Source organism: Staurois parvus, unplaced genomic scaffold (genome assembly GCF_062004578.1).
Source record: "Staurois parvus isolate SC_StPar_1 unplaced genomic scaffold, SC_StPar_1.0 ptg000190l, whole genome shotgun sequence".
Lineage (NCBI taxonomy): Eukaryota > Metazoa > Chordata > Amphibia > Anura > Ranidae > Staurois > Staurois parvus.
The window spans coordinates 507,287-530,672 of NW_028317986.1; positions in this window are offsets into that span (position 1 = coordinate 507,287).

A 23,386-nucleotide genomic window follows, 5' to 3' on the forward strand; every position below is an offset into this window, starting at 1 on the left:
CATTTAGAAAACAGCTGTAAACTTGCTGCTACTGTAAAGCAGAACTCCAGGCAGATGTAGAAGAGACAAAAGGATGGAGCTCTGTATTCATTAATACATCACTGAATGCAAGCAGGTTAAAGTATTACTAAACCCGGACCCTGCATTCACCATATCTGCTCTCCCTGGACCCTGCATTCACTATATCTGCTCTCCCCGGACCCTGCATTCACTATATTTATTCTCCCTGGACCCTGCATTCACTATATCTGCTCTCCCCGGCCCCTGCATTCACCATATCTGCTCTCCCCGGACCCTGCATTCACTATATCTGCTCTCCCCGGACCCTGCATTCACTATATCCTCTCTCTCCGGACCGTGCATTCACTATATCTTGTCTCCAAGGACCCTGCATTCACTATATCTGGTCTCCCCGGACCCTGCATTCACTATATCTGGTCTCCCCGGACCACGTATTCACTATATCCGCTCTTCCCGGACTCTGCATTCACTATATCTGGTCTCCCCGGACCCTGTATTCACTATATCCGCTCTCCCCGGACCCTGCATTCACTATATCCCCTCTCCCCGGACCCTGCATTCACTATATCTGGTCTCCAAGGACCCTGCATTCACTATATCTGCTCTCCCCGGACCCTGCATTCACTATATCTGGTCTCCCCGAACCACGCATTCACTATATCCGCTCTCCCCAGACTGTGCATTCACTATATCCACTCTCCCTGGACCCTGCATTCACTATATCTGCTTTCCCCGGACCCTGCATTCACTATATCTGGTCTCCAAGGACCCTGCATTCACTATATCTGCTCTCCTCGGACCCTGCATTCACTATATCTGGTCTCCCCAGACCCTGCATTCACTATATCCGCTCTCCCCGGACTCTGCATTCACTATATCCGCTCTCCCCGGACCCTGCATTCACTATAGCCGCTCTCCTCGGACTCTGCATTCACTATATCCGCTCTCCCTGGACCCTGCATTCACTATATCTGCTCTCCCCGGACCCTGCATTCACTATATCTGGTCTCCCCGGACCACGCAATAACTATATCCGCTCTCCCCGGACTCTGCATTCACTATATCCTCTCTCCCCGGACCACGTATTCACTATATCCGCTCTCCCCGGACTCTGCATTCACTATATCCGCTCTCCCTGGACCCTGCATTCACTATATCTGGTCTCCAAGGACCCTGCATTCACTATATCTGCTCTCCCCGGACCCTGCATTCACTATATCTGCTCTCCCCGGACCCTGCATTCACTATATCTGGTCTCCCCGGACCCTGCATTCACTATATCCGCTCTCCCCGGACCCTGCATTCACTATATCCGGTCTCCCCGGACTCTGCATTCACTATATCCGGTCTCCCCGGACACTGCATTCACTATATCCGCTCTCCCCGGACCCTGCATTCACTATATCCGCTCTCCCCGGACCCTGCATTCACTATATCTGCTCTCCCTGGACCCTGCATTCACTATATCTGCTCTCCCCGGACCCTGCATTCACTATATCCGGTCTCCCCGGACCCTGCATTCACTATATCCGGTCTCCCCGGACCCTGCATTCATTATATCCGCTCTCCCCGGACCCTGCATTCACTATATCCGCTCTCCCTGGACCCTGCATTCACTATATCCGCTCTCCCTGGACCCTGCATTCACTATATCTGCTCTCCCCGGACCCCGCATTCACTATATCCGCTTTTCCCAGACCCCGCATTCACTATATCCGCTTTTCCCAGACCCCGCATTCACTATATCCGCTCTCGCCGGACCCTGCATTCACTATATCTGCTCTCCCTGGACCCTGCATTCACTATATCCGCTCTCCCCGGACCCTGCATTCACTATATTTATTCTCCCTGGACCCTGCATTCACTATATCCGCTCTCCCCGGACCCCGCATTCACTATATCTGCTCTCCCCGGACCCCGCATTCACTATATCCGCTTTCCCCAGACCCCGCATTCACTATATCCGCTCTTGCTGGACCGCGCATTCACTATATCCGCTCTTGCCGGACCGCGCATTCACTATATCCGCTCTCCCCGGACCCTGCATTCACTATATCCGCTCTCCCCGGACCTCGCATTCACTATATCTGGTCTCCTACAGTACACAGAACATGGAAATGCAATTGTTTTAATAAATAAAAAATGCTAAATATCTTTCCTCATCAGCAGTATATAGCAGTCTTGTGACTTATATCAGTGTCCGGGCAAGCATTGGTTAATCTTGTAGGAGGAGTTTTCATTCTCCTCTGATATGAAGCTGCATGACCCCTGACCCTCTGTTTGGACTGTGCTGATCACATGCACCCTCCCAAAGAAAAAAAAAACATTCTAGCAATACACACCAAATTGAGCATGTGCAGCATGTCTCTTAGGCTTCTGGTCTATCAGCAGATGGACTGGGGACAGTAGAAGAAGGGATGATCACAGAAGACTTGATCAAGCAACCTTTTAACACATTGCGGAGGATTAACCCCTTAGGTTCTACAGTGAGTATAACTCATGGGGCCCCCAGGCAATAGGGGATCATGGGGCCCCTGTGTCCTTGCCCAAACTCAAAAAAGCCTATGAAAAAGGTACCAGGGGCATCTTATGAGGCCCCCTACTGACCCCGGGCCCTCGGGCAGTGCCCGAGTTTCCAAATGGTCAGTCCGCCCCTGCGTGTTAGGTATCTATTTACATGGCGTAACATCATCTTTTATATTTCACAAAAAAGGGTTATATATTCTGGGTTTTTTGCATTAAAAAAATTGCGTTTGAAAAATCACTGTGTAAATTACTGTGGGATAAAAATTACAACACCCAGGGCCTCTGCAAAAAAAATATTTATCATATTTGGGGGTTCTGAATATTTTTCTAGCAAAAAAGATGACTTTTTACATGTAGGAGAGAAATGTCAGAATTGACCTGGGTGAGAAGTTACATAAATCATGTATATTTAGGAATACTACGCTATGGTGGCATTGTATTTGTTTTTGAGCTCACATGCCATCACAAGAGGGGTTTAACTCATATACAGTACCTGAATTAGTGGATGAGATACCTGATCGGTGGAAGTGACATCCATCCTACCACCTACCCCGGGAGAGGGTACTAGACCTGTATTCTTACATGAGTCCAAAGTTTGAGGTAAGAGTTTACAGTGCACCCAGGTGGAGGATATTTTGATTGTCTGTAGTGGAGCACTGAAGTTATATAGTTATATAGTTAGTCTGGCTGAAAAAAGACAAAAGTCCATCCAGTTCAACCATTAAAAAAAAAAAAAAAAAGTTATAATCCTACACCCACAGTTGATCCAGAGGAAGGCAAAGAATCCCAGCAAAGCATGATCCAATTTTCTCCTGCAGGGAAAAAAATTCCTTCCTGATCCCCCGAGAGGCAATCGGATATTCCCTGGATCAACTTTACCTATAAATGTTATATCCAGTTATATTCTGTGTATCCAAGAAAGAATCCAGGACTTTCCTACAGCAATCCACTGAGCTGGCCACAACCAACTCTTGAGGGAGTCTATTAAGCATGTCCACAGCTTTTACTGTGAAGAAACCTTTCCGTGTTTGGAGATTAAATTTATTTTCCTCCAGACGTAAAGAGTGCCCCCTTGTCCTCTGTGATGACCTCAGGGTGAATAGCTCTACACCGCGTTCGCTATGTGAACCACTGATGTATTTATACATGGAGCTCATATCCCCCCCTTATGTATTATACATGGAGATCATATCCCCCTTATGTATTATACATGGAGATCATATCCCCCCTTATGTATTATACATGGAGATCATATCCCCCTTATGTATTATACATGGAGATCATATCCCCCCCTATGTATTATACATGGAGATCATATCCCCCCTTATGTATTATACATGGAGATCATATCCCCCCTTATGTATTATACATGGAGATCATATCCCCCCTTATGTATTATACATGGAGATCATATCCCCCCTTATGTATTATACATGGAGATCATATCCCCCCTTATGTATTATACATGGTGATCATATCCCCCCTTATTTATTATACATGGTGATCATATCCCTCCTTATGTATTATACATGGTGATCATATCCCCCCTTATGTATTATACATGGAGATCATATCCCCCCTTATGTATTATACATGGAGATCATATCCCCCCTTATTTATTATACATGGTGATCATATCCCTCCTTATGTATTATACATGGTGATCATATCCCTCCTTATGTATTGCACATGGAGATCATATCCCCCCTTATGTATTGCACATGGTGATCATATCCCCCCTTATGTATTGTACATGGTGATCATATCCCCCCTTATGTATTACACATGGAGATCATATCCCCCCTTATGTATTATACATGGAGATCTTATCCCCCCTTATGTATTATACATGGAGATCATATCCCCCCTTATGTATTATACATGGAGATCATATCCCCCCTTATGTATTATACGTGGAGATCATATCCCCCCTTATGTATTATACATGGAGATCATATCCCCCCTTATGTATTATACATGGTGATCATATCCCCCTTATGTATTATACATGGAGATCATATCCCCCTTATGTATTATACATGGAGATCATATCCCCCCTTATGTAATATACATGGAGATCATATCCCCCCTTATGTATTATACATGGTGATCATATCCCCCCTTATGTATTATACATGGAGCTCATATCCTTCCCTTATGTATTATACATGGAGATCATATCCCCCCTTATGTATTATACATGGAGATCATATCCCCCCTTATGTATTATACATGGAGATCATATCCTCCCTTATGTATTATACATGGAGATCATATCCCCCCTTATGTATTATACATGGAGATCATATCCCCCCTTATGTATTATACATGGAGATCATATCCCCCCTTATGTATTATATATGGTGATCATATCCCCCCTTATGTATTATACATGGAGATGATATCCCCCCTTATGTATTATACATGGAGATCATATCCCCCCTTATGTATTATACATGGAGATCATATCCCCCCCTTTTGTATTATACATGGAGATCATATCCCCCCCTTATGTATTATACATGGAGATCATATACCCCCTTATGTATTATACATGGTTATCATATCCCCCCCTTATGTATTATACATGGAGATCATATCCCCCTTATGTATTATACATGGAGATGATATCTCCCCTTATGTAATATACATGGAGATCATATCCCCCCTTATGTATTATACATGGAGATCATATCCCCCCTTTTGTATTATACATGGAGATCATATCCCCCCTTTTGTATTATACATGGAGATCATATCCCCCCTTTTGTATTATACATGGAGATCATATCCCCCCTTATGTATTATACATGGAGATCATATCCCCCCTTATGTATTATATATGGTGATCATATCCCCCCTTATGTATTATACATGGAGATGATATCCCCCCTTATGTATTATACATGGAGATCATATCCCCCCTTATGTATTATACATGGAGATCATATCCCCCCTTATGTATTATACATGGAGATCATATCCCCCCTTATGTAATATACATGGAGATCATATCCCCCCTTATGTATTATACATGGTGATCATATCCCCCCTTATGTATTATACATGGAGATCATATCCCCCCTTATGTATTATACATGGAGATCATATCCTCCCTTATGTATTATACATGGAGATCATATCCCCCCTTATGTATTATACATGGAGATCATATACCCCCTTATGTATTATACATGGAGATCATATCCCCCCTTATGTAATATACATGGAGATCATATCCCCCCTTATGTATTATACATGGTGATCATATCCCCCCTTATGTATTATACATGGAGCTCATATCCTTCCCTTATGTATTATACATGGAGATCATATCCCCCCTTATGTATTATACATGGAGATCATATCCCCCCTTATGTATTATACATGGAGATCATATCCTCCCTTATGTATTATACATGGAGATCATATCCCCCCTTATGTATTATACATGGAGATCATATCCCCCCTTATGTATTATATATGGTGATCATATCCCCCCTTATGTATTATACATGGAGATGATATCCCCCCTTATGTATTATACATGGAGATCATATCCCCCCTTATGTATTATACATGGAGATCATATCCCCCCCTTTTGTATTATACATGGAGATCATATCCCCCCCTTATGTATTATACATGGAGATCATATCCCCCCTTATGTATTATACATGGAGATCATATCCCCCCTTATGTATTATACATGGTGATCATATCCCCCTTATGTATTATACATGGAGATCATATCCCCCTTATGTATTATACATGGAGATCATATCCCCCCTTATGTAATATACATGGAGATCATATCCCCCCTTATGTATTATACATGGAGATCATATCCCCCCTTTTGTATTATACATGGAGATCATATCCCCCCTTTTGTATTATACATGGAGATCATATCCCCCCTTTTGTATTATACATGGAGATCATATCCCCCCTTATGTATTATACATGGAGATCATATCCCCCCTTATGTATTATACATGGAGATCATATCCCCCCTTATGTATTATACATGGTTATCATATCCCCCCTTATGTATTATACATGGAGATCATATCCCCCCTTATGTATTATACATGGAGATCATATCCCCCCTTATGTATTATACATGGTGATCATATCCCCCCTTATGTATTATACATGGAGATCATATCCCCCCCTTTTGTATTATACATGGAGATCATATCCCCCCTTATGTATTATACATGGAGATCTTATCCCCCCTTATGTATTATACATGGAGATCATATCCCCCCTTATGTATTATACATGGTTATCATATCCCCCCTTATGTATTATACATGGAGATCATATCCCCCCTTATGTATTATACATGGTTATCATATCCCCCCTTATGTATTATACATGGAGATCATATCCCCCCTTATGTATTATACATGGTGATCATATCCCCCCCTTATGTATTATACATGGAGATCATATTCCCCCTTATGTATTATACATGGAGATCATATCCCCCCCTTTTGTATTATACATGGAGATCATATCCCCCCTTAATCTTCTCTTCTCAAAAGAGAATAAATTCAGTTCCTCTAATCTTTCCTCATAACTGATCTCCTCCATGCCTCTTATCAGTTTGGTTGCCCTTCTCTGTACTTTCTCCAGTTCCCCAATGTTCTTTTTGTGAATTGGTGCCCAAAACTGAACTGCATATTCCAGATGAGGTCTTACTAATGATTTGTACTGGGGGGGGGGGGAGGTGATATCTCTCTCTCTCTGGAGTCTATACCTCTCCTAATACAAGAGAGGATTTTGATTGCTTTAGAACCCGCAACTTGGCATTGCTGCCATTATTAAGCTTGTGATCTACTAGAACTCCCAGATCCTTCTCCACCATTGACCCCCCAGATCCTTCTGCACCATTGATTCCCCGGTTGTACCCCCCTAGTATGTATGATGCATGAATATTCTTAGCCTCCAAGTGCAGAACCTTACATTTATCAACATTAAACCTCATTTGCCACATATTTGCTCAATTAAACAGTGCATTGAGGTCGGCTTGTAAGTTGGAGACATCCTGTAAGGACATTATTCCACGGCACAGCTTGGTGTCATCTGCAAAGACTGAAATGGTATTTATAATCCCAGACCCTATATCATTTATAAATATATTAAAAAGTAAGGGTCCCAACACTGAACCTTGGGGTACACCACTGACAATACTTGACCCTGGGGTACACCACTGACCAGGGGCGGACTTACCATTTGGAAACTCGGGCACTGCCCGAGGGCCCAGGGTCAGTAGGGGGCCCCATGAGATGCCCCTGGTACCTTTTTCATAGGCTTTTTTGAGTTTGGGCAAGGACACAGGGGCCCCATGATCCCTTATTGCCCGGGGGCCCCATGAGTTGTCAGTCCGCCCCTGCCACTGACATCCCTAGACCATTCAGAGTAAGAATCATTAGCCACTACTCTCTGAATACGATTTTTTAGCCAGTTTTCTATCCATTTACATACGGATTTTTCCAGCCCGTAGACTTTACCTTACACATTAGCCGTGTGTGGGGAACTGTGTGAAACGCTTTGCAAAATCCAAGTATACCACGTCCACCGCCACCCCTCTGTCCAAGTATACCATCTCCACAGCTACCCCTCTGTCCAAGTATACCATGTCCACCGCCACCCCTCTGTCCAAGTATACCACATCCACAGCCACCCCTCTGTCCAAGTATACCACGTCCACTGCCCCCCCTCTGTCCAAGTTTACCACGTCCGCAGCTACCCCTCTGTCCAAGTATACCACATCCACAGCTACCCTTCTGTCCAAGTATACCACGTCCACAGCTACCCTTCTGTCCAAGTATACCACGTCCACCGCCACCCCTCTGTCCAAGTATACCACGTCCACCGCCACCCCTCTGTCCAAGTATACCACATCCACAGCCACCCCTCTGTCCAAGTATACCACGTCCACCGCCACACCTTTGTCCAAGTATACCACACCCACAGCCACCCCTCTGTCCAAGTATACCACGTCCACCGCCACACCTTTGTCCAAGTATACCACTTCCACAAAGTAAAACAACGGGCTCCCCCAGCCTTGGTTTGGAGCTGCACGACCTTGGATACTCCGGTGGTTGCTTCTCTGGAGGTTTTAATTCCATCTACTCGCCACCGGCCTGGGTCCCGGAGCGCAGGAGAAATCTTTTTTGGTTTATTGTCTTGATACCACTTCCACAGCCACCCCTCTGTCTAAGTATACCACATCCACCGCCACCCCTCTGTCCAAGGTTTTGCTCACCTCCTCATAATAAGTTGAGGTATCGCCATCTTGAATATATGTCCACTATGAATGTGCACAGGCTCATTTATTTATTTATTTTTTTTAATTTAAATATTTATTAGTTTTTCATTTTTTACAAAAAAAAATTCCATAAGAAGAAATAACAATACATATAAATATTCCATATATTTCTACCTTGCCCCTTCTAATAAATCTTTTCTTTCCCTCCCCTCCCAACCCTTTCCCACCCCCCTTCCCCCTCCCATCCCTTTGCACGTTCTATACTCTCTCGAGGCCCAATATTTTCTTAATTTATAGTTTTCTATACTTCTCTTTCAGTCCTGATTTTTCCCATTTTTCCCATCTTGTATAGTATATTTCCATCCTATCTTCCTGCATATAGTAAGATTTTTCCATTCTACTTATCTGATTTACTCTGTTGATCCAGTCTTCCTCCTTCGGCACCTCTGATTTTTGCCAGAACTTGGGTATCAACCCCTTTGCAGCATTTAAATAGTAGCATACGCCTGATTCTTTATATTTATTTACTGTGATCCCAACACTATGTAGGAGACATATCGTTGGGTCTAACCCTATGTCATTTCCAGTTATTATTTCTATTGAGTTAACTATTATCTTCCAGAAAGCCTGAATTTTCGGACATTGCCACCAAATGTGAAACACCGTGCCCTCCTCCCCACAACCTCTCCAACACATTTTAGAATTCTCCCCCCTCATCTTGTGCTCAATACTCGGTGTGATATGCCATCGTGTCAAACATTTATAGTTAATCTCCACGTCTCTCATACTAACATTCTCGTGTATCAATCTATATATCTTGTTCTGTTGGTCCTCGTCTAACACCACCTCCATATCTCTTTCCCATTTTGTTATAAAAATTAACTTTGTGTCTGTGTCTAATTCTGTGAGTATTCTATAAACTTTGGCAATTCCGTGTTTCCCATCTCTACGTGTTTCCAACAACATTTCAAACATATTCCAATCCTTTTTTTAATCTCAGGGGTTTTGGTAGTTTTCCAATAAAGCATTTTAACTGATGATATTTCCACTCGTCTATTCCAATAAAACTTTCTCCCTTCTTCTCTTTTAATTCTTTAAATGGTCTCAATTCCCCCTCTACCAGTACATCTCTCAGTTGGATATCTTCCCTTTTAAACCATCTACCAGATATCTCATTCTTTCCTGGGGGGAAATAATCAGAATTTACAAGGGGCATTAATATAGAATTGAATTCCCATTTCCTACTTTTGTGTAAATTATCCCATACCCTTAAAACATTTAAAGTGTAAATACTTGTGCTTTCTTTAACTCTTCTAAGATGTGCTGGAACCCATATCATCTTACTCAAACTAATCCCACTCAATTCGTTTTCAATTTTTACCCAACTCTTCCCCTTGTGGTTGAATGTCCAATCATAAATTCTTGCTAAAATTACTGCTTTATAGTATCTCTTGACATCAGGTAGTCCCATTCCCCCTTTCTCTTTAGTTCTACTCAATATTTCATATGATATTCTTGATTTTTTGTTCCTCCAGATATATCTTATTAACATTTTTTTCATTATATTAAAAAACACCTCTGGGAGTTTAATTGGGACCATTTGGAATCTATACAGTATTTTATGTATGATTACCATTTTAACTAGGTTTATACGTCCTATCCATGATGGGTTTCCACCTTCTAATATTTTTAATTCTTCCTTAATCTCATTTATCAAAGAAATATAGTTTTATCTATACAGTTGTTTATATGAGATAGCACGTTTTATTCCTAGATATTTTAAATCTTTTTCTCTCCATGTAAAGGGGAACTCTTTTTGTAGCTTTTCCTTTTCACTCTTTGGTACGTTGATGTTCAAGATCTCTGTTTTTTGTTGGATTAATTTTTAAATTTGATAGATCGCCATATTCCTTCAAGATCTTCATTATATTTGGTAATGTTATTTGAGGGTTGTCTACATAAAACAATAAGTCGTCCGCATAGGCCGTTACTTTATGCTCTGTATTTTCTATCTGGATTCCCTTTACCGCTCCACTATTCCTTATCGTAGACAACAGGGGTTCCAATGACAGAACAAACAGCAAGGGGGACAGTGGGCAGCCCTGTCTTGTTCCATTGGACATTCCAATGGATTCCGACCTCTCCCCATTTACCGTGATAATTGCGGTGGGCTCCCTATATAATTTACCTATCCACTCACACATTCTCTCTCCAATCCCCAACACTTCTAAGTTGTCCATCATGAAGCCCCAGTCCACTCTATCGAACGCCTTTTCGGCATCAAACGACAATAGTACCGTCGGGGCCTTCCCTTTTCTACTTTTCTGAATGAGCATCAGTGTTCTCAACCCGTTGTCTCTACCCTCTCTCCCTGGGACAAAGCCCACCTGATCTCCGTGAATCCATTCAGGCATTAGATCTTTCAGCCTATTTGCTAGAACCTTTGCGTACAACTTAGTATCGGTGTTCAATAATGAAATTGGTCTAGAGCTAGAACACTGGGAAGGGTCTTTTCCCTCCTTTTGAATGAGTACAACATGGGCCTGAAGAGATTCTCTTCTCCCCTCCATCCCTCCTCCCAGGTCGTTCATATACTTCTTCAGCTTAGGTAACAATATTTCACTATATTTTTTATAGTACTTAACTGTATACCCATCCGGTCCTGGACTTTTTCCACCCCCTGTACTTCTTAATGCTACTTTTATTTCATCCTGGGAAATTTCCGCGTCCAAGGCGTTCAATTGTATTTCACTTAACTTTGGTAATCCTGCATGTTTTAAATATATCATCCTTTTTTCGTTAATATCCTTTACATTTTCCTTTGAAGAGCCATGGGGACTGATATTATACAGTTTTCTATAGTATTCCGTGAACACTTTAATAATCTCTTTGGTTGAATAAACCAACTCTCCTTTAGGGTTTTTTATCCTTTCTATATAATTTCTATTTTTCTCTTTATTCAGAGCTCTCATTAAGTATTTTCCTGGTCTGTCGCCCCATCTATATCTTTCATTTAGTACTTTATTATATACCCTTCTCCTCTCTTCGTCCATCAATCTCTCTAATTCATCTTTTTTATCCATTAATTTCTGTCCTATTTCTCTTGTTATTTTCTTCTTTTGTATCTGCTCTAAGCACAGGCTCATTTATATACACATATTATTGTTAAAAAGTTGGAGTGCTAGCATTGTGGTATCACACACTTTATCACAATTTCTTATGTACATTGGTGTTAAACATTTACTGAAGCGCTAGAGTAGTACGTATAGGTGAACGACTTTCTATTCAGAAGCTATTTCATTTGTTCAATAATATATGTCAGCTCCAACAAAGCCTCTTTTATATTTCATTGAAAAAAAAAAAAGCTTGACTACCGTGGCTGGGAGCTTTTCATTAGGCACAGACTACATGTCCAGCAGTCTATTAAAGAATTCTTATTTGAGACAGGTGTGAATTGAAAGGACCTGAGTTGCAGTTCTGAATAGCAAACAGCAGATGGCAGAGCTTCAACACTCATTACAGCAATAATAATTTAGTGCATGTACTCACTTACAATACATTTGATTTTCCCTTTAAAAGATGAGTTTACCTTTACATGTTACACCCAATGGATGAAATAATAAATGTTTTGATAATATGCTAAGGTTTTAATGAGTATGTTTGTATAACTTGTTTATCCGAAAAATTAATAAATATTTAAATTGTAAAAAAAAAAAAAGAAGCTACTAAACTTGTCCAATAAGATATGTCAATCCCAATGTAGCCTTTTTTTATCATTCTTGAAAAAAAAATGCGATTACTGTGGCTGGGAACACTTCATTAGGTACACACTGTATGTCCAGCAGTCTATTTAAGAATTTTTGATTCAGACAGGTGTGCACGGAAAGCACTTGAGCTGCAGAGCTAAGTATCTACTAGTACTCACTTGAAATACATTTCAGTTTCCCTTTAAGGCATATTTCCACCCAGGAACCGCCTGAATCCAACGGTGAACAATACTTTTGTTAGGAGGAGGTGAAGAAGTTTCTATACAAAAGCTACTAAACTTGTCCAATAAGATATGTCAATCCCAATCAGGGGCGGACTGACAACTCATGGGGCCCCTGGGCAATAGGGGATCATGGGGCCCCTGCGTCCTCGCCCACACCCAAAAAAAGCCTATGAAAAAGCCAATGAAAGGTACCAGGGGCATCTAATGGGGCCCACTACTGACCCCAGGCCCTCGGGCAGTGCCCGAGTGCTCAAATGGTCAGTCCACCCCTGATCCCAATGTAGCCTTTTTTATCATTCTTGAAAAAAAAAAACTACTGTGGCTGGGAACTCTTTATTAGGTACATACGGTATATCCAGCAGTCTATTTAAGAATTCTTGTCTGAGACAGGTGTGCACGGAAAGCACCTGAGCTGCAGAGCTAAGTATCTACTAGTACTCACTTGAAATACATTTGAGTTTCCCTTTAAGGCATATTTCCACCCAGGAACTGCCTGAATCCAACCGTGAACAATACTTTTGTTAGGGGGAGGTGAAGTACTTTCTATACAGAAGCTAAACTAAGCTTTAATTTGTCCAAGAAAATATGTCAATCCCAAGGAAGCCTCTTTTATCTTTCATTTTTTAAGAAAAAATAAAATTTAGAAAAAAAAAATACAGAATAATTATTTCAAACCGTTACAGTAGTTTGATTTACAGCCACCTGGGAGCTCGACTATCGTGTGCATAAAATATTTCACGCCAAGGAAAAGCTGGAACGCATAGCGAATATATAGCTGTCCTCCTAGTACAGTCTCTGGCAGCTCCATCAATTATGAAGTGCTGCAGTTCAATGGGAGTTTAATGTTCTGTTTTTCCATACTGGTGCTGAGAGCGAATCAAGCCTTAATTCCAACAGCCAATGTATATGTTAAAGCGGTAAATGTTTCAAGGTTTGCAAAATTGCTGTCTCCTATCCTTGCCTAACCCCTTCCGATTAACCATGCAGGGTATGGCAGATGGAAACGAGATCTGCAGGCCGGTATGTACAGGTAATGGGGAGTAGATTGTGAAAATAGCAAAAATTCGGGTTTAAAGCTGAATTCCAGGCTCAAAAACCTTTATTTAAAATAAATAAATTATAATAATTAAAAAAAATGTGTGTGTATATATATATATATATATATATATATATATATATATATATGCATATTTATATATATATATATATGTATATTTATATATATGTATGTGTATATATATATATGTATATATATATATGTATATACAGTGGGGATCGAAAGTTTGGGCACCCCAGCTAAAAATTTGTATTAATGTGCATAAAGGAGCCAAGGAAAGATGGAAAAATCTCCAAAAGGCATCAAATTACAGATTAGACATTCTTATAATATGTCAACAAAAGTTAGATTTTATTTCCATCATTTACACTTTAAAATAACAGAAAACAAAAAAATGGCGTCTGCAAAAGTTTGGGCACCCTGCAGAATTTATAGCATGCACTGCCCCCTTTGCCAAGCTGAGACCTGCCAGTGTCATGGATTGTTCTCAATCATCGTCTGGGAAGACCAGGTGATGTCAATCTCAAAGGTTTTAAATGCCCAGACCCATCTGACCTTGCCCCAACAATCAGCACCATGGGTTCTTCTAAGCAGTTGTCTAGAAAACTGAAACTGTAAATAGTTGACGCTCACAAAGCTGGAGAAGACTATAAGATAGCAAAGCGTTTTCAGATGTCAATATCCTCTGTTCGGAATGTAATTAAGAAATGGCAGTCATCAGGAACAGTGGAAGTTAAAGCAAGATCTGGAAGACCAAGAAAAATATCAGACAGAACAGCTCGCAGGATTGTGAGAAAAACAATTCAAAACCCACGTTTGACTGCACGATCCCTCCAGAAAGATCTGGCAGACACTGGAGTTGTGGTACACTATTCCACTATAAAGAGATACTTGTACAAAATGGTCTTCATGGAAGAGTCATCAGAAGAAAACCTCTTCTACGTCCTCACCACAAAAATCATCGTTTGAACTTTGCAAATGAACATATAGACAAGCCTGATGCATTTTGGAAACAAGTTCTGTGTACCGATGAGGTTAAAATTGAACTTTTTGGCCGGAATGAGCAAAGGTACGTTTGGAGAAGAAGGGGCACAGAATTTAAAGAAAAGAACCTCTGTCCAACTGTTAAGCATGGGGTTGGATCAATCACGCTTTGGGGTTGTGTTGCAGCCAGTGGCACAGGGAACATCTCATGAGTAGAAGGAAAAATGGATTCAATAAAATTTCAGCAAATTTTGGATGGTAACTTGATGCCATCTGTGAAAAAGCTGAAGTTAAAGAGAGGATGGCTTCTACAAATGGATAATGATCCTAAACACACCTCGAAATCCACGGGGGATTACATCAAGAGGCGTAAACTGAAGGTTTTGCCATGGCCTTCACAATCTCCTGACCTCAACATAATTGAAAATCTATGGATAGACCTTAAAAGAGCAGTGCGTGACAGACAGCCCAGAAATCTCAAAGAACTGGAAGACTTTTGTAAGGAAGAATGGGCAAAGATACCTCAAACAAGAATTGAAAGACTCTTGGCTGGCTACAAAAAGCGTTTACAAGCTGTGATACTTGCCAAAGGGGGCAGTACAAGATATTAACTCTGCAGGGTGCCCAAACGTTTGCAGACGCCATTTTTTTGTTTTCTGTTATTTTGAAAGTGTAAATGATGGAAATAAAATCTAACTTTTGTTGACATATTATAAGAATGTCTAATCTGTAATTTGATGCCTTTTGGAGATTTTTCCATCTTTTCTTGGCTTCTTTATGCACATTAATACAAATTTTTAGCTGGGGTGCCCAAACTTTCGATCCCCACTGTGTGTGTATATATATATATATATATATACATATATATACAGAATAAAGAATATTAAACTATATCCAAAAACTGATATGGGGATAATGTGAGCCATACATCATACAAGCTGCTTGTATAATCACTACACAATAAGAAAATTTTTTTTCAATAATAATTGTAATCATTAAAATAATACATTCTGTTCAAAACATGGACTTATGCAGGCCATAGACGGGTCGAAAATCGGCCGATTTTCGCACAATTAGTGGGTTAATTAATCAACCGTTTTTCAGGGTTTTGGCACATTTTTTTTATCGGTAAAGTTGGAAAAAAATCACCCGATTTTGCCGGCAATGATGGGCAAATCGGCCGATCGTTTTACTGATAAAAAAATCTGCGCATGAGCCGTGACCTGCAAGAAGAAGAACAACAACAACAAAAAGCCACGGCACCTCCTGCCTGGAGTTTGCATGTTCTCCCTGTGCCTGCGTGGGTTTCCTCCGGGTACTCCGGTTTCCTCCCACACTCCAAAGACATGCTGGTAGGTGAATTGGATCCTGTCTAAATTGTCCCTAGTATGTGTATGTATGGATGTGAGTTAGGAACCTTAGATTGTACACTCCTGGGGGGCGGGGACTGATGTGAATGTACAATATATATGTAAAGTGCTGTGTAAATTGACGGCGCTATATAAGTACCTGAAATAAATAAATAAATAAATAAAAAGAAAAAGAAGAATAAGGATTCCAGTCCGCTATTATATTTTATATGAAAAGTCTTGCGGTTGCAACAATGTATCTGTTTGTATCTGAATAAAAACATCTGTATCCTAAATGGATACAAATGGATACATTGTTGCAACTGCAATACTTTTTCATGTCAAATATAATAGCAGAGCTCTCTGCAAGGGACAGAAGTAATTAAATGCCGGCCGTAGATGGGACAAAAATCGGCCGTTTTTTTTTTTACCGTTGGTGGCAACGTCGGCCGATCGAACGACCAATTTTTCCTTTTTTTTTATAAAACCAGACCAGTCCCCCTGCACAAGGAGAGAGAGCAGCAGTGAGCGGTCTTTATTACAGGAAGTCTCACGCTGGATGACTGCACAGATCTGGAAGAATCACACAAAACACACCGAGATTCAAGAAGAATATACATGTCAAGATGACACATGGATATAGACAACATTTGCATTCAAGAAGTTTAAATGGATCTAGCATCAGATATATTTTTGTGTGTTCAATACATGCATACACAGTAATATGTTAATTTGTCGTGGACCTCTTCCCCACAACCCTGGGCTGTTGTTGTGGGGGTCTGTGGGCGTGGGGGCTTATCAGAATCTGGAAATCCTGCGAGGGTTAGAAATGTTGCTTTTGCTGTAACAATAGTATTACTGAGTAAAGCTTTGGACCCATTCTGGATATCCATGGTGTGCTGGTGATGTTTCCTCACTATATCTTTGGATGTTTGGAGCCTTGCAGGACCCCTTCATTTTGTGACCTGATGAAGGGGTCAGGTCTGATGAAGGGGTCCCATGAGGCTCAGAAATGTTATTTTTCCTGTAACAATGTTACTGCTGAGTAAAGCTTTGGACCCATTCTGGATATCCATGGTTTGCTGGTGACGTTTCCTCATTCTGACTATCTTTGGATGTTTAAAGCCTTGCAGGACCCCTTTATTTTTTGACCTGATGAAGGGGTCAGGTCTGATGAAGGGGTCTCATGAGGCTCAGAAATGTTACTTTTCCTGTAACAATGTTACTGCTGAGTAAAGCTTTGGACCCATTCTGGATATCCATGGTTTGCTGGTGACGTTTCCTCACTCTGACTATCTTTGGACATTTGGAGCCTTGCAGGACCCCTTCATTTTGTTACCTGATGAAGGGGTCCCATGAGGCTCAGAAATGTTACTTTTCCTGTAACAATGTTACTGCTGAGTAAAGCTTTGAACCCATTCTGGATATCCATGGTTTGCTGGTGACGTTTCCTCACTCTGACTATCTTTGGACATTTGGAGCCTCGCAGGACCCCTTCATTTTGTGACCTGATAAAGGGATCAGGTCTGATGAAGGGGTCCCGCGAGGCTCCGAAATGTTACTTTTGCTGTAACAATGTTACTCCTGAGTAAAGCTTTGGACCCATTCTGAATATCCATGGTTTGGTGGTGACGTTTCCTCACTGTGACTATCTTTGGATGGTTGGAGCCTTGCAAGACCCCTTCATTTTGTGACCTGATGAAGGGGTCAGGTCTGATAAAGGGGTCCCAGGAGGCTCCGAAATGTTGCTTTTACTTTAACAATGAGATTACTGAGTAAAGCTTTGGACCCATTCTGAATATCCATGGTGTGCTGGTGATGTTTCCTCACTCTGACTATGTTTGGAGCCCTGCAGGACCCCTTCATTTGGGACCTGATGAAGGGATCAGGTCTGATGAAGGGGTCCCGCGAGGCTCCGAAATATTACTTTTGCTGTAACAATGTGATTACTGAGTAAAGCTTTGGACCCATTCTGGATATCCATGGTTTGCTGGTGACGTTTCCTCTCTCTGACTATCTTTGGACATTTGGAGCCTCGCAGGACCCCTTCATTTTGTCACCTGATAAAGGGATCAGGTCTGATGAAGGGGTCCCGCGAGGCTCCGAAATGTTACTTTTGCTGTAACAATGTTACTCCTGAGTAAAGCTTTGGACCCATTCTGAATATCCATGGTTTGCTGGTGACGTTTCCTCACTCTGACTATCTTTGGATGGTTGGAGCCTTGCAAGACCCCTTCATTTTGTGACCTGATGAAGGGGTCAGGTCTGATAAAGGGGTCCCGCGAGGCTCCGAAATGTTACTTTTGCTGTAACAATGTGATTACTGAGTAAAGCTTTGGACCCATTCTGGATATCCATGGTTTGCTTGTGACGTTTCCTCACTCTGACTATCTTTGGATGGTTGGAGCCTTGCAAGACCCCTTCATTTTTTGACCTGATGAAGGGGTCAGGTCTGATGAAGGGGTCCCGCGAGGCTCCGAAATGTTACTTTTGCTGTAACAATGTGATTACTGAGTAAAGCTTTGGACCCATTCTGGATATCCATGGTTTGCTGGTGACGTTTCCTCATTCTTACTATCTTTGGATGTTTGAAGGCTTGCAGGACCCCTTCATTTTGTGACCTGATGAAGGGGTCAGGTCTGATGAAGGGGTCTCATGAGGCTCAGAAATGTTACTTTTCCTGTAACAATGTGATTACTGAGTAAAGCTTTGGACCCATTCTGGATATCCATGGTTTGCTGGTGACGTTTCCTCTATCTGACTATCTTTGGACATTTGGAGCCTCGCAGGACCCCTTCATTTTGCCACCTGATGAAGGGATCAGGTCTGATGAAGGGGTCCCGCGAGGCTCAGAAATGTTACTTTTGCTGTAACAATGTTACTCCTGAGTAATGCTTTGGACCCATTCTGGATATCCATGGTTTGCTGGTGACGTTTCCTCACTCTGACTATCTTTGGATGTTTGGAGCCTTGCAGGACCCCTTCATTTTATAACCTGATGAAGGGGTCAGGTCTGATGAAGGGGTCCCATGAGGCTTAGAAATGTTAATTTTCCTGTAACAATGTTACTGCTGAGTAAAGCTTTGGACCCATTCTGGATATCCATGGTTTGCTGGTGACGTTTCCTCACTCTGACTATCTTTGGACATTTGGAGCCTCGCAAGACCCCTTCATTTTGTCACCTGATGAAGGGATCAGGTCTGATGAAGGGTTCCCGCGAGGCTCCGAAATGTTACTTTTGCTGTAACAATGTGATTACTGAGTAAAGCTTTGAACCCATTCTGGATATCCATAGTTTGCTGGTGACGTTTCCTCACTCTGACTATCTTTGGATGTTTGGAGCCTCGCAAGACCCTTTCATTTTGTGACCTGATGAAGGGGTCAGGTCTGATGAAGGGGTCCCATGAGGCTCAGAAATGTTATTTTTCCTGTAACAATGTTACTGCTGAGTAAAGCTTTGGACCCATTCTGGATATCCATGGTTTGCTGGTGACGTTTCCTCTCTCTGACTATCTTTGGACATTTGGAGCCTCGCAGGACCCCTTCATTTTGTCACCTGATCAGGTCTGATGAAGGGGTCCCGCGAAGCACAGAAATTTTACTTTTCCTGTAACAATGTTACTGCTGAGTAAAGCTTTGGACCCATTCTGGATATCCATGGTTTGCTGGTGACGTTTCCTCTATCTGACTATCTTTGGACATTTGGAGCCTCGCAGGACCCCTTCATTTTGCCACCTGATGAAGGGATCAGGTCTGATGAAGGGGTCCCGCGATGCTCCGAAATGTTACTTTTGCTGTAACAATGTTACTCCTGAGTAAAGCTTTGGACCCATTCTGGATATCCATGGTTTGCTGGTGACGTTTCCTCACTCTGACTATCTTTGGATGTTTGGAGCCTTGCAGGACCCCTTCATTTTATAACCTGATGAAGGGGTCAGGTCTGATGAAGGGTTCCCGCGAGGCTCCGAAATGTTACTTTTGCTGTAACAATGTGATTACTGAGTAAAGCTTTGAACCCATTCTGGATATCCATAGTTTGCTGGTGACGTTTCCTCACTCTGACTATCTTTGGATGTTTGGAGCCTTGCAAGACCCCTTCATTTTGTGACCTGATGAAGGGGTCAGGTCTGATGAAGGGGTCCCATGAGGCTCAGAAATGTTACTTTTCCTGTAACAATGTTACTGCTGAGTAAAGCTTTGGACCCATTCTGGATATCCATGGTTTGCTGGTGACGTTTCCTCACTCTGACTATCTTTGGATGTTTGGAGCCTTGCAGGACCCCTTCATTTTGTGACCTGATGAAGGGGTCAGGTCTGATGAAGGGGTCCCGCGAGGCTCCGAAATATTAATTTTCCTGTAACAATGTTACTGCTGAGTAAAGCTTTGGACCCATTCTGGATATCCATGGTTTGTTGGTGACGTTTCCTCTCTCTGACTATCTTCGGTTCCAGTCATTGGTGGCCACAACCCCCATCTACACACCTAGCCATTTCTTCAGGAACGTGTGCATTGGGAATAGTGCATTGGGCACTTATAAAAAAAGGGCGAAAATATATTTAGAATTTATTTCATATCCATACACAAACGTTTTGCCTTTCATTTCTATTTTAAACTCAATGGTTTTGTTTTGCAAGGTAAGGGTTTACATACACTTGAATCCTGCTTTACCGTCTTCAGTCCCCCTTCTCGTCAACAGTCTAGCCCCCCTACAGACATGGAAACATAACAGCTGATGGAAAAAAACTTTTGTGTGGAATTCTTCTTCGCTTTGAACTGTTCCTCCGCTGCAATTTTCCGTTTTACTGGCCTTAATTAAATGCTGTGCGCATTAAACAGGCAAATAACACAAAAGCCAAAGGGATAAAGAAACACACAACAAAACCTGAATCATCGTTTTAATTGAGTTACTAATGCAATAGCAATTAAAGCGGAGCTGGCCGGTGACTGGCTCTTGTGGATACATGAAGATGAGAAGGTTCACCTAAAAATAGGTTCATGAAAACCGGCCGGGTATTAGGATGGAACGAAGATCTTGTCGGGAAATGTTCCAACAATGGACCACTGCTGTGCTGATAACAATATGAGGCTTTACTTGTTAAAGTGGAACTAAACTCTCCTAATCAACATTGATCATTTTTAATCCTTAAGATGCTAGTAAATAGTTCAGTAAACAGATAAGACGGTATATTATATTTACTTGTTATGTTGCCCTACTAACAATTAGCTAACAAAACTGACAGAAGCAGCGTTGTGTTTCATTCCAAAACTGAATTTACTTCTGTGAATAGTTCTGTAAAACTGCAATATAGTCACATAAACTGAAACTACAATATATTTATATAAACTATTATTCCTGCGCCAACAGATTCCCACAGGTTCTATACTGCTGCTGTGCACTGTGCAAAAAACACAAACCACAATAAATAATGAATAAACCAGCGCAAACATAGGCCTCTACACACCATCAATACATAAAGTGCATCATAATAAAAAATTAATAATTAATATTAATAAAAATCAATAAAAATTCATAGTGAAAGTCCACAGAAAACACCAAAAAGATTTTTTTGTCCGTGAAATATATATATATATATATATATATATATATATATATCAAGTGAAAAAATGGTCTTGAAAACGCCCTGAGGGAGGGCCGAAACGCGTTGACACATTTCCGGTCTATACCCCGTACGTCTGACGTCACTTCCGGTGAGTGGAACGCACGCCGAGCGGTGCGTTCCAGCGGCCATTTTCTGGGATCTGTGGAATGTCTTTCTCTGTATAGCTGCTGCTGTATCCTGAGCTGTGATGTGAGAGTTCTCAGGAGGCAAAAACAGTTTTCATTACTGGTCTGGAAGATGCTGGTTTCAAATAAACATGCCTTTTGAAAGAGAAATAAATGTGAGTGGTAATAATCCTTAGTTTGAATAACGATATTAAGTGGCAATATCACTAGAGATGAGCGAATCAAACTTGGCGAAGTGGAATTCATTTCGAATATTAGGAAAAATTCGAATCGCACCGAATCCAAATTTTAGCAAACTTCGGATGCACGAATCGAATTTTCCCCGATCAGCCGGCAAAAAGTGTCACTGCAGAGAGCTCCGCTATTTCTGACAGTTCTCTGACAGTTCCTTCACATTTACAGCGGTTGAAACATTGTATCTATTTGTTTCCATTTAGGATACAGATGTTTTTATTCGGAAACAAATAGATACAATGTTTCAACCGTTGTAAATGTGAAGGAACTGTCAGAGAACTGTCAGAAATAGCGGAGCTCTCTGCAGATACACTTTTTGCTGTACTGGAATTCTTCTTCTTTTCATTCTTCTTCTTCTTTTCATTCTTCTTCTTCTTCTTCTTTTCATTCTTCTTCTTCTTCTTTTCATTCTTCTTCTTCTTTTCATTCTTCTTTTCATTCTTTTCATTCTTCTTTTCATTCTTCTCATTCTTCTTCTCATTCTTCTTTTCATTCTTCTTCTTCTTCTTTTCATTCTTCTTCTTCTTCTTTTCATTCTTCTTTTCATTCTTCTTCTTCTTCTTTTCATTCTTCTTTTCATTCTTCTTCTTCTTCTTTTCATTCTTCTTCTTCTTCTTCTTTTCATTCTTCTTTTCATTCTTCTTCTCATTCTTCTTCTTTTCATTCTTCTTCTTTTCATTCTTCTTCTTCTTCTTTTCATTCTTCTTTTCATTCTTCTTCTTCTTCTTTTCATTCTTCTTTTCATTCTTCTTCTTCTTCTTTTCATTCTTCTTCTTCTTCTTTTCATTCTTCTTTTCATTCTTCCTTCTCTTCTTTTCATTCTTCTTTTCATTCTTCTTCTTCTTCTTTTCATTCTTCTTCTCATTCTTCTTCTTTTCATTCTTCTTTTCATTCTTCTTCTCATTCTTCTTCTTTTCATTCTTCTTTTCATTCTTCTTCTTCTTCTTTTCATTCTTCTTCTTTTCATTCTTCTTCTTCTTCTTTTCATTCTTCTTTTCATTCTTCTTCTTCTTCTTCTTCGTCGTGCCCCGTGACTGCCCAAATGAGTGAAGTGTGCGGTGATTCTAAGATCGACGGCACTCATCTGCATGTCATACTGACTGACAGTATTATTTCTCTTCCCCAGCAGACTCCAAGGGCATTTAAATTAAAGGTACAGTGTTCTGCACTAATATAACGGCTCTCTGAAGCCTAGAA